Source organism: Pinus tabuliformis, chromosome 4_1 (assembly GCF_031772625.1).
Source record: "Pinus tabuliformis cultivar Carrire ecotype Pingquan chromosome 4_1, CPIR1, whole genome shotgun sequence".
In the NCBI taxonomy this organism is placed as follows: Eukaryota; Viridiplantae; Streptophyta; class Pinopsida; order Pinales; family Pinaceae; genus Pinus; species Pinus tabuliformis.
This window is the reverse complement of record NC_142303.1, coordinates 696,796,601-696,809,779: the sequence shown is the minus strand read 5'-3', so window position 1 is coordinate 696,809,779 and position 13,179 is coordinate 696,796,601. Positions and strand designations below refer to the sequence as shown.

At 30.9% G+C, this 13,179-nt stretch overlaps 1 pseudogene; it reads left to right on the top strand.

Annotated features, from left to right (window-relative positions):
• LOC149178051 (organic cation/carnitine transporter 4-like) overlaps nt 1-10,744 on the top strand; it is a 52,773-nt pseudogene extending 42,029 nt beyond the window's left edge.
• Nucleotides 10,745-13,179: the final 2,435 nt, after the last annotated feature.

The following is a 13,179-nucleotide window of genomic DNA, read 5'->3' as shown; positions in this document are numbered from 1 at the left end:
AAAAGTGTTTGTGAAATTTATTTAAGTGTTTATTAAAAGAATTTACTAAACTGTTATAAACCCTAAACCCTAAACGTTAAACCCCAAACCCTAAACCTTAAGAATTTTATAACATTTTAAAAACCATTGTGTAAATTTTACTTAAGTTTTTATTAAAAGCATTTACTAAAGTTTTATAAACCTTAAACCCTAAAACCTATACCCAAAACCCTAAACCCCAAACCCTAAACTGTAAACCCTAAGTATTTCATAACATTTTTAAAAGCATTTTGTAACTTTTATTTAATTGTATATTAAAAAAGTTTACTAAATTGTTATAAACCCTAAGCCCTAGACCCTAAACAATAAACCCTAAACCCTAAGCATTTTATAATCCCTAATCCTTAAACCCCAAACCCTAAGCCCTAAACCATAAATCCTAAGCATTTTATACTAGTTTAAAATAAACTTTTATTTAAGTTTTTACTAAAATAAATTACTAAAGTGATATAAACCCTAAACCCTAAGCCCTAAACCCTAGGCATTTTATAACATTCTAAAAAACTGTTTTGTAACTTTTATTTAAGTGTTTATTAAAATCATTTACTAAAGTGTTATAACCATTAAACCCTAAACCATAAATCCTAAACCCCAAACCCTAGAGCTTAAAGCCAAAAGCCTAAAGCCTAAACATTTTATAACATTTTAAAAATCATTTTGTAACTTTTATTGAAGTGTTTATTAAAAGCATTTACTAAATTGTTATAAACCCTAAACCCTAAACATTAAACCCCAAAACCCAAACCTCAAACCCTAAAACCTAAACCCTAAACCTTAAAACCTAAATCCCAAACCCTAAAACCTAACCCTAAACCTTAAGCATTTTATAAAATTTTAAAAGGTATCTTTTTAACTTTTTTTAAGTGTTTATTTAAAGAATTTACTAAAGTGTTAGAAACCCTAAACCCGAAACCCTAAAACCTAAGAATTTTATAACATTTTAAAAAGTGTTTTGAAACTTTTCTTTAAGTGTTTATTAAAAGCATTTACTAAAGTGTTATAAACCCTGAACCCTAAATGCTAAAAACCAAACCCTAAACCCTAAATCATAAACCCTAAACCATAAACCTTAAGCATTTTAAAACATTTTAAAAAGCATTTTGTAATTTTTATTTAACTATTTATTAAAAGAATTTACTAACATTTTATAAACCATAAACCCTAACGCCTAGAATCTAAACCCCAAACCCTAAACCGTAAACTCTAAACCCAAAAACTTAAAACCTAAATCCTAAAGCCTAAACCCTACGCATTTTATAGCATTTTTAAAATCGTTTTGTAAGTTTTATTTAAGTTTTTATTAAAATAATATACTAAAGTGTTATAAACCCTAAACCCTAAGCTCTAAACTCCCAACCCTAAACCCTAAACTCTAAACCCTAAGAATTTCATAACATTCTAAAAATCATTTTGTAACTTTCATTTAAGTCTTTATTAAAATAATTTACAAAGGTTTTATAAACCCTAACCCGCAAACCCTAAAACAAAAACTCTAAAATTCAAACCCTAAAAACCTAAACCCTAAACCCTAATCATTTCATAACATTTTAAAATGTTTTTTGCAACTTTTATTTAAGTGTTTATTAAAATAATTTACTAAAGTGTTCTAAACCCTAACCCATAAAACCTAACCCTAAACACCAAACCCTAAAACCTATACCCTATACCCTAAATCCTAAGCATTTCATAACATTGTAAAATGTGTTTTGTAACTTTTATTTACATGTTATAAACCTTAAACCCTAAACCCTAAAACCTTAAACCCTAAACCCTAAGTATTTTATAACATTTTAAAGACCGTTTTGTAACTTGTATTTAAGTGTTTATTGAAAACATTTACTAAAGTATTATAAATTGTAAACCATAAACCATAAACCCTAATCATTTTATAACATTTTAAAATTTTTTTGTAACTTTTATTTAAATGTTTATTAAAATGAGTTAATAAAGTGTTATAAACCCTAAATCCTAAACCCTAAACCCCAAACCCCAAACCCTAAACCATAAACCCTAACAATTTCATAAAAAAATTTAAACTAGTTTTGTAACTTTTATTTAACTGTTTATTAAAAGCATTTACTAAAGTGTTATAAACCCTAAACCCTAAACCCTTAGCATTTTAAAACATTTTAAAAAGTGTTTTGTAACTTTTATTTTAATTGTTTATTAAAATAATTTACTAAAGTCTTATAAACCCTAAACCCTAAACCCAAAAACGTAAACCCCAAACCCTAAACACGAAGCATTTTACAACATTTTAAAAAGAGTTTTGTAAGTTTTAATTGAGTGTTTATTAAAATAATTTACCAAAGTGCTGTAAACCCTAAACCCTAAACCGTACACCCCAAACCCTAAACCCTAAGCATTTTATAACAATAAACATTTTGTAACTTTTATTTAAGTGTTTTATCAACCATAAACCATAAACCCTAAACTCTAAACCCTAAGCTCTAAGACGTAAACCGAAAACCACAAACCTTAAACGCTAGCCCTGAACCCTAAGAATTTTATAACAATTTAAAAAGGGTTTTGTAACTTTTATTTAAGTGTTTATTAAAATAATTTAAGAAAGTGTTATCAACCATAAACCTTAAGCCATAGACCCTAAACCGCAAAGCCTAAACCTTAAACCATAAACCCTAAGCATTTTATAACATTTTAAAAAGTGTTTTGTAACTTCTCTTTTAAGGTTTATTAAAAGAATTTACTAAACTGTTACAAACCTTAAACCCAAAACCCAAAACCCACAACCATAAACCCCGAAACCCTAAACCCTAAACCCTAAGCATTTTATAACATTTTAAAAAGCGTTTTGTAAACACTAAACCCTAAACCCTAAAATCTAAACTCTAATCCCTAAACCCATAAACCCAAACCCTAGACCCTAAACACTAAACCCTAAAATTTAAACCCTAAACTCTAGGCATTTTATAAAATTTTAAAAAACGTTTTGTAACGTTTATTTGAGTGTTGATTAAAAGAATTTACTAAAGTGTTATAAGCCCTAAACCCTAAACCCCAGGCATTTTACGACATTTTAAAAAGTGTTTTGTAACTTTTATTTAAGTGTTTATTAAAAGAGTTTACTCAATTGTTATAAACCTAAAGCCAAAACCCTAAACACTAAACCCCCAAACCATATACCCTAAACCCTAAACCCTAAGCAATTTATAACATTTTATAAATTGTTTTGTAACATTTATTTAAGTTTTTATTAAAACTATTTACTAAAGTGTTATAAACCCTAAACCCTAAACCGTAAACCCCAAACACCAAACCCTAAACCCTATACCATAAACTGTAAACCCTAAACATTTTTGTAAGTTTTATTTAAGTGTTTATTAAAAGAATTTATTAAAACATTATAAACCATAAACCCTAAACCCCACAAATCAAACCCAAACCCTAAACCCTAAGCATTTTCTAATATTTTAAACCCCAAACCCTAAACTCTAATTATTTGCTAAAATTTTAACAAGTGTTTTGTAACTTTTTCTTAAGTGTTTATTAAAATCATTTACTAATGTTATATACCCTAAACTCTCAGCATTTTATTACATTTTAACAAGCGTTTTCTAACTTTTTAAAACACTAAACCCTAAGCATTTTATAACATTTTAATAAGCATTTTGTATTTTTTTTTAATTTTTTACTAAAAGCATTTACTAAAATGTTATAAACCATAAACCCTAAACATAAAACCCTAAATCCCTAAACCCTAAACCCTAAACCCCAAAACCTATTGCCTAAACCCTAAGCAATTTATAAAATTTTATAAAGTGTTTTATAACTTTTATTTTTGTTCATTAAAATCATTTACTAAAGTCTTATAAACCCTAATCCGTAAGCCCTAAACCCCAAATCCTAAACCCTAAACCCTAAACCCCACCAATTTTATAACATTTTAAAAAGTGTTTAGTAACTTTTATTTAAGTTTTTATTAAAATCATTTAATAAAGTGTTATAAACCCTAAACCCCAAACCTTAAGTATTTTATAACATTTGAAAAAGAGTTTTCTAACTTTTATCTAACTATTTATAAACCCTAAACCATAAACCCTATACAGTAAACCCTAAACACTCAACTCCAAACCCTAAAACCAAAACCTAAACCGTAAGTATTTTATAGCATTTTAAAAGGTGTTGTATAACCTTTATTTAAGTGTTTATTAAAATAATTTACTAAACCATAAACCCTAAACCCTAAACCCCAAAATGCCAAACCCTAATCCCTAAACCCTAAACCCAAACCCTAAACCCTAAGCATTTTATAACATTTTAAAAAGCATTTTGAAACATGTATTTAAGTGTCTATTAAAATAAGTTACTAAAGTATTATAAAATCTAAACCCTAAATACTAAACCCCAAATCCTAAACCCTAAATCATAAGCCATAAAACTTAAACCCTAAAAACCAAACCCTAAACCCTATGAATTTTATAAAATTTTAAAAAGTGTTTTGTAATTTTCATTTAAGTGTTTATTAAAAGAATTTAATAAAGCATTATAAACCCTAATCCCTAAATCCTAAACTCTAAACCCCAAACCCAAAACACTAAACTCTAAACCCTAAACCATAAACATTTTATAACATTTTAAAAATCATTTTGTAACTTTTATTTAAGTGTTTATTAAAGTAATTTACTAAAGTGTTCTAAACCCTAAACTGTAAACTCTAAACTGTAAAGCATAAACCCTAAACCCTAAAACCTAAACATTTTATAAAATTTTAAAAACATTTTGTAATTTTATTTAAGTGTTTATTAAGAGCATTTACTAAATTCTTATAATCCTGAAACTCTAAACACCAAACCCTAAACCCTAAGAATTTTATAACATTTTAAAAAGCATTTTGTAAGTTTTTTCAAGTGTTCATTAAAAGCATTTACTAAAGTATTATAAACGCTAAACCCTATGCATTTTATAACATTTTAAGCCCTCAACCCTAAACATTTAATGGCATTTTAATAATATTTTTGTAACTTTTTAAAGTGTTCATTAAAAGCATTTACCAAACTATTATTAACCCTAAACCTAAACCCTAAACTCTAAATCCTAAGTATTTAATAACATTTTAAAGGGTGTTTTGTTATTTTTTTAAGTGTTTATTAAAATAATTTACTGAAGTGTTATAAAACCTAAACCCTGAGCCCTAAGAATTTTAGAACATTTTAATTCCTAAACCCTAAACCCGTAACATTTTATAACATTTTAAAAAGAATATTGTAGCTTTTTTTAAGTCCTTACAAAAAGCATTTACTAAAGTGTTATAAATAAAAAACCCTAAACCCTAATCCCTAAACCCTAACACTAAACCATAATCATTTTATAACATTTTAAAAAACATTTTGTAACTTTTTTCAAGTGTTTATTAAAAGCATTTACTAAAGTGTTATAAACCCTAAACCCTAAACCCTACACCCCAAACCCTAAACCCTAAACCTGAATCTTTTTAAAAACATTTTAAAAAACGTTTTGTAAATTTTATTTAAGTCATTATTAAAACCATTTACTAACATTTTATAAACCCTTAACCCTAACACCTAAACCCCAAACCCTAAACCCTAAACCTTAAACCCTAATCCCTAAACCCTAAATCCTAACCATTTTACAACATTTTAAAAACCATTTTGTAACTTTTATTTAAGTGTTTATTAAAATAATCTATTAAAGAATTATAAACCATAAACCCTAAACCCCACACCCCCAACCCTAAACCCTAAGAATTTTATAACCTTTTAAACCCACAAGCGATTTGCAATTTTTTAAAAGTGTTTATTAGAAGAATTTACTAAAGTGTTATAAAACCTAAACGCTAAGCATTTTATTACATTTCAACAGGCATTTTATAACTTTTTAAAACCCTAAACCCTATAGCTTAAGAATTTTATAACATTTTAAACCCTAAACCCAAAACCCTAAGCATTTTATAACATTTTAATAAGCCTTTTGTAAATTTTTTAAAGTTTATTAAAACCATTTATAAAGTGTTGTAAACCCTAAAACCTAACAATTCTATAACATTTTAACAAGCATTAGGTAACAAGTATTTATTAAAAGAATTTATTAAGCTGTCCCTAAACCCTAAACCCTAAGAATTTTATTAAAAGAATTTACTAACATTTTATAAACCATAAACCCTAACGCCTAGAATCTAAACCCCAAACCCTAAACCGTAAACTCTAAACCCAAAAACTTAAAAACTAAATCCTAAAGCCTATACCCTATGCATTTTATAGTATTTTTAAAATTGTTTTGTAAGTTTTATTTAAGCTTTTATTAAAATAATATACTAAAGTGTTATAAACCCTAAACCCTAAGCTCTAAACTCCCAACCCTAAACCCTAAACCCTAAGAATTTCATAACATTCTAAAAATCATTTTGTAACTTTCATTTAAGTCTTTATTAAAATAATTTACAAAGGTTTTATAAACCCTAACCCGCAAACCCTAAAACAAAAACTCTAAAATTCAAACCCTAAAACCTAAACCCTAAACCCTAATCATTTCATAACATTTTAAAATGTTTTTTGCAACTTTTATTTAAGTGTTTATTAAAATAATTTACTAAAGTGTTTGAGAGATGAATACTTTCAAGTGGGGTATTATTAAAAAAAATAAGTAAATAATATATATAAGTATATTCATGTGAAGAAGGAAAGTCTTATGACTAAATAGGGTAAATGATATAAAAACTAAGGGTTAGGTGTACCTGTGTTAGTATTTATAATTACTATTACTTAAAGTATGTTTTCAGTGATTTAACTAAAAGGGTGAATGATAACCATGGTTTGAGAGAGTTGTTAAAATAAATATTAAATTAAAAAGAAAAGAAAAGAAATTTGAGCAATGTTTGAGATTTCAATCTCTTTATTTTTTTTTTACAGTTATTCTACGAGGAATGTTGGGATGTCGCAATTTTTATCAGGTGTTTTTTATTTTTAAGTAAAAAAATAAAATCTATTTTACATTTTATTATAAAAGATATTGCTATATTTTATGTTTAATAAAATTAAAAATTAAGATATACAATATATCAATATTAATATTATTAATATAATAATAATATAACTTAACAAATAATTATTATTAGTAAAAAAAAAATTAAATATGTGGCAATGTGTAATTTTTTAAATCTTTATAATATATATTTTAACAACTTAACTTTTTATTTTATTTGATAAATTAAATTTAAAATAAATTAATTTTTTGGAAAAAAACCACTCAATTTTGAAAACCAAAACACTAAATACATAAGTGCCAACAACAAAATTAATATAAATTAAATATACATTTAATTAAGTATATATTTACTTTTAGAAAATAAAAACTTAAAAAAAAATATGAGAACAAAGCAAAAAATAAAAATAAAAAAATCACAGTGAGAAAATGGAGAATGCACAAAAGCGAATGGGCGAGGATTTTGAAAGCCTTCTAAGTAGCCGCATATACAAATATTACAATAAAAAGATAACAGTGAGAAAATGAAAAATGCACAAAAGCGAATGGGCTAGGATTTTGAAAGCCTTCTAAGTAGACACAGATACATATATTACAATAACTTATGTGGGTTTAAAACCTTTTTAAAGGCTATAACAATTATATGAAGCCTTTCTCTTTGGATCTCAACCCGCACTTTTTTAAAGGCTATAACATTTATATGAAGCCTTTCTCTTTGGATCTCAATAATGAGAAAATGGAGGATGGACAAAAGTGAATGGGCGAGTATTTTTAAAGACTTCTAAGTAGCCGCATATACAAATATTACAATAAAAAGATAACAGTGAGAAAACGAAGAATGCACAAAAGCGAATGGGCTAGGATTTTGAAAGCCTTCTAAGTAGACACAGATACATATATTACAATAACTTATGTGGGTTTAACACCTTTTTAAAGGCTATAACATTCACATGAAGTCTTTCTCTTTGGATCTCAACCCGCACTTTTTTAAAGGCTATAACATTTATATGAAGCCTTTCTGATGCGGGAGCATTCAACCCAAAGATAAATTATTGTAAATAATAGACATAGGGGTCATGCAATTGTGGAATTAGTTTCCTAAATTCCAAGTCACTTTAATATTTAGGCTTTTTATTAGATATTTTCAAAATAAATAAATGAGGAAATAGGAATTAAGGAGAGATTTTAGGCATAAAGGAATGGATGTGGATCATAAAGAAGCTTTTCTATTTTAGAACAGGGAAAAAAATGGAATGAAGCTGAAAAGATGCTTTTGCCATATGTATGCATTGCATGTAGAGTCTTAGAGCTTTAGTTGAGTGATTTTAGGATTTTTAGATCATGCTAAGTTTAATAAATTATGGAGCTCAAAGGCATTGAGAAGAAAGAGTGTGAGGAGTAAGTGAGAGGAGTGAGGAAGGGTTCTCCTTGGGAGCCTTCAGGCAGTTTGTAAAAGGACCGTAGATTTCCATATCTGGCCATGAATAGAACTTTTGTGAATGCTTGTTTTATGTAAATATGAGTATGTTGAATTCATTTCTGTATGAGCATGTTTGCGTTTAATGAATTCTGAGATATGATACTATGCATGTATCCAATAGTTGATTTTAACTGTGGATTGGAAGGCGTGAATGGTATTTTTATTTCTCCACTTATTATTTGACTGTGTGTCTTAGAACCGACGTTCTAATTTCATTACACTACAACCAGATCAAAACCCTCTGTTTTGCGCAGAATAATGTTTCAACATTATAGTGGCGTCAAGAAGACCTCAGGAGCGGCCGTTGTGTATTCAGTTTGAGAATACCTGCAGTTCGAATGGAGACCTATTAAAACAGAGCTGAGTTCCGGAGATTGAGAGTGATTTAATATAAATTACAGTATATATGTATCGCCTGAACCGTCGTGCGAAGGTGGAACAATCACTCATCAAATCCCCGCGGAAGTGTTAACCATCGCATAAGAGGATATCAGTTCAGGAGGAACGAATTTGTGTCAGAGGCGCAGAGGCATATATATGCCTTGCCTATACAATATATGCACATGAGCTTTGGTTATAAGAAAGTCCATACTATAACCTGCGGTGATATCGAAGAAAGAGGAGAACATCCTATGGATGTGCGTAGGTAAATACATCGATATAAATATTGTATGTGCATGTCTATTTTTATATGCATGGTGATCAGAGGATCTTGGTAGAAGCGGCCTGGGAGCGGTCAGGGCTGCATCAGGTGGTATCAGAGCGGGAATACCTTGTTGAATAAGTTTGTTTTATTGAATGAGTACAGTCGAGAACTGAAGTGTGTTTCTTTGAATGTGTGATAAATGATTTTTTTTTCTTGTGCAAACTACACGAGTGAACAGGATTGTAGAAAAAAATGGAGGACAAGATCATGTAAGATCTTAAAGGTAAGATGATTTCCTAATTTGAAATTTGTGAATTGAAGTTTATGGTTGCAGAGAAGTGGCAGTGAACCTGAAGAATCCAATAAGGAATTAGATAAAGAAGACAACTGAAGTGTTCTCAGGAGAGAGAAGGAGATTGCAGAAGCCTAGAGGGAGCAAAGGTGTTGCTGAGGAGAAGGTTCCAGACAAAGGACCATGCTTACCAAAAGACTAAGTAAGGAGAGCTTAGTGAGGTAAGATTGCAGCCAGGAGGACTAGTTGTTGCAGAGGCTTGTTGCAAAGGAGAATCAACAGAGGTTGAAGAAAGTTGCAGATAAGAGAAGCCTGAAAGAGCAGTGGAGAATGCTCGAAAGGTTCCAGCAGAGGACTGGTGATTACCAAAAGACCAGATCTGGAGGAAAGGATTGGTGAGGTAAGTGGCAACAAAAGAATTTCCTGTTGTAGAGGCTGGATGCAACTCATGGGTGAGAAACTCATGGCGGAGAAGATGACTACTGATAGTCATAGCAGAGGTTCAGGAAAAAGCCACGGTAGAGGACATAAGAAAGAGGATGCCAAGGTAAATGGCAAGAATATAAGTCCAGAGGAAGTTGAAATGGAAGAATACATCTGTGAACCAAAACAAGGAGAATTTCTGGGAGATAGTGAAGATGAAGGCTTGAAGACTGAAACTTCAAGTAAGACCAAAGGGTCATATATTTTTAAATCTGACAATTTGTGGATGTTTGCAGGTCAAAGACAACTGGATGATATTGTCATGAAGAAGGAAAAAGACCAGCAAAATCAAAATTCTATTCTGGAAAAGCAGAAGGTAGATGGGTCTTATATACAGCTGGAGAAGTTGATCATGGAGAATCAGAGAAGAGGTCTAGAGAAATGGCACAGAAATGAGATGACTGCAGGAGTTCGAGAAAGAGAGATTGCACTAATGAAGGTACAATTGCAGGTACTGGAAGAATGGCTACAAGAGCAGAGAAATCAAAATAGAAAATGGATCTTTCCACTGAAGGGAAAGAGAGTGATTTGGTAACAATTGCAGAGGAAGTTGGGGAAAATTGAGATTGCCTTACTAAAGAGGGTGCTTAGAGTTCTTATGCCAGAGATGGGAATTAAAGATTCCAAATGCAGATTTGTTCGAAAAGAAGCAATGGAAGAAGAAGTCAAGATTGAAAAGTCTCATGATTTAAAAACTAATGAGTTGCGCATGTTTGCAGGTACAGAGCATGAATATAAACAAGCTTTAGAGTTTGTGCAAGAAGAATTGAACCTGAAGGCTGTTCAGATCGATAATAAGTTAGCAAGATCTCAAAAGCAGATGGGGAAGAAGGATTCTAATTAGGATGTTGATGCAGAAAGAGAAGAACCAGCTGATGATTGGTCAACCACTAGTGGAGGTATGGAAAATCATGTGAAATTTACAAGGTCTACTCCTAATGAAGTTGTTGAATTGTATAGGAAACTAGATCTCCAGAGAAGACATTTGGAGAGACAGAGGACTTATTGGATGAAGAAACAAGGGAAGAGAGTCTTTATGAATGACAATCATAAAGCACGAGATGGTAAGAAGGAAGGACTAGATAACAGTCTCATGGTGAGGGTAAATCAACATACTAATGTGATGATAGAGAAGTGGGAAAAGGACTCAGAGCAGCGTATTGAGGAGAAAGCTAATGAAGATTTCTTGAGTCCTGAAAAAGACTTGGAACTACAGAGAGAAAACTTGGTAACTGAATCAACAAGTGAGACCAGTGAGCCCTGTGATTTTAATGCTGACAATTTAATTGTGTTTACAGGTAATAAAGAAGAGAGTCCATCATTTGGAATTGTCTTGAGGGAAGAAGACAAAGATTATAATTTACAACATGTTAATGAAATACTTAAGAAGAAGTGGCTGAAAAGTTTGCGAGAGACATCTGAACCAGAGGAAAAAGTTGCAAATGAAATTGCGGATGAAATTGCAGGTGACAAGCAAATGAATGTTGCAGGGGGACACGAAGTTTGGGAGGCAACAACATTCATAGTGACAGCTAGAGAAACATGTGAAGCGACACTTATGATAGCAGTTGAGACAACACTAGTAGCAAAAGAGGCACTGATGCCTTATATTTTTTATTCTAACAATTGTTTTGCGAGTACAGGTCTTATTGAAGAAGCTGGAGAAAATCTGCTAGACAAAGAAATTGAAATGATGAGGCAGATGATGATGAAGGAATTCCGAAAGAGACCAGCAGCAGTGAAACAAAAGAGAAGCAGCAAGAGGAAGACAACAAAAGATTGCAAGAGTACAGCTAGTGGAGCAAAGCAGCATAAAGTGTGGAGACCTGGAGAAGAACAACAGAGAAAAGCAGTGGCAAATGCAAAGTTACAGTATAAGATATGGGATCTGGGCAAACATAGATCTGAACACATGATCAGGAGATCATGAAATTTTTCTACCTTGGGAGTATGATGCGGGAGTATTCAACCCAAAGGGAAATTATTGTAAATAATAGAGATAGGGGTCATGCAATTGTGGAATTAGTTTCCTAAATTCCAAGTCACTTTAATATTTAGGCTTTTCATTAGATATTTTCAAAATAAATAAATGAGGAAATAAGAATTAAGGAGAGATTTTAGGCATAATGGAATGGATGTGGATCATAAAGAAGCTTTTCTATTTTAGAACAAGGAAAAAAACGGAATAAAGCTGAAAAGATGCTTTTGCCATATGTATGCATTGCATGTAGAGTCTTAGAGCTTTAGTTGAGTGATTTTAGGATTTTTAGATCATGCTAAGTTTAATAAATTATGGAGCTCAAAGGCATTGAGAAGAAAGAGTGTGAGGAGTAAGTGAGAGGAGTGAGGAAGGGTTCTCCTTGGGAGCCTTCAGGCAGTTTGTAAAAGGGCCATAGATTTCCATATCTGGCCATGAATAGAACTTTTGTGAATGCTTGTTTTATGTAAATATGAGTATGTTGAATTCAGTTCTGTATGAGCATGTCTGCATTTAATGAATTCTAAGATATGATACTATGCATGTATCCAATAGTTGATTTTGACTGTGGATTGGAAGGCGTGAATGGTTTTTTTATTTCTCCGCTTATTATTCGACTGTGTGTCTTAGAACCGACGTTCTAATTTCATTTCACTACAACCAGATCAAAACCCTCTGTTTTGCGCAGAATAATGTTTCAACATTATAGTGGCATCAAGAAAACCTCAGGAGCGGCTTTTGTGTATTCAGTTTGAGAATACCTGCAGTTCGAATGGAGACATATTAAAATAGAGCTGAGTTTCGGAGATTGAGAGCGATTTAATATAAATTACAGTATATATGTATCGCCTGAACCATCGTGTGAAGGTGGAACAATCACTTATCAAATCCCCATGGAAGTTTTAACCATCACATAAGAGGATATCAGTTCAGGAGGAACGAATTTGTGTCGGAGGTGCAGAGGCATATATATGCCTTGCCTATACAATATATGCACATGAGCTTTGGTTATAAGAAAGTCGAGACTATAACCTGTGGCGATATCGAAGAAAGAGGAGAACATCCTACGGATGTGCGTAGGTAAATACATAGATACAAATATTGTATGCGCATGTCTATTTTTATATGCATGGTGATCGGAGGATCCTAGTAGAAGCGGCCTCAGAGCGGCCAGGGCTGCATCACTTTCTCTTTGGATCTCAATAATGCCTTACGGCTGAAGCCTTTCTCTATCTTTTGCAGAGATGTTTATTTTGTGTAAGAAATGGACTTATAAATCTACAATGAAGATTGGAAAGTAA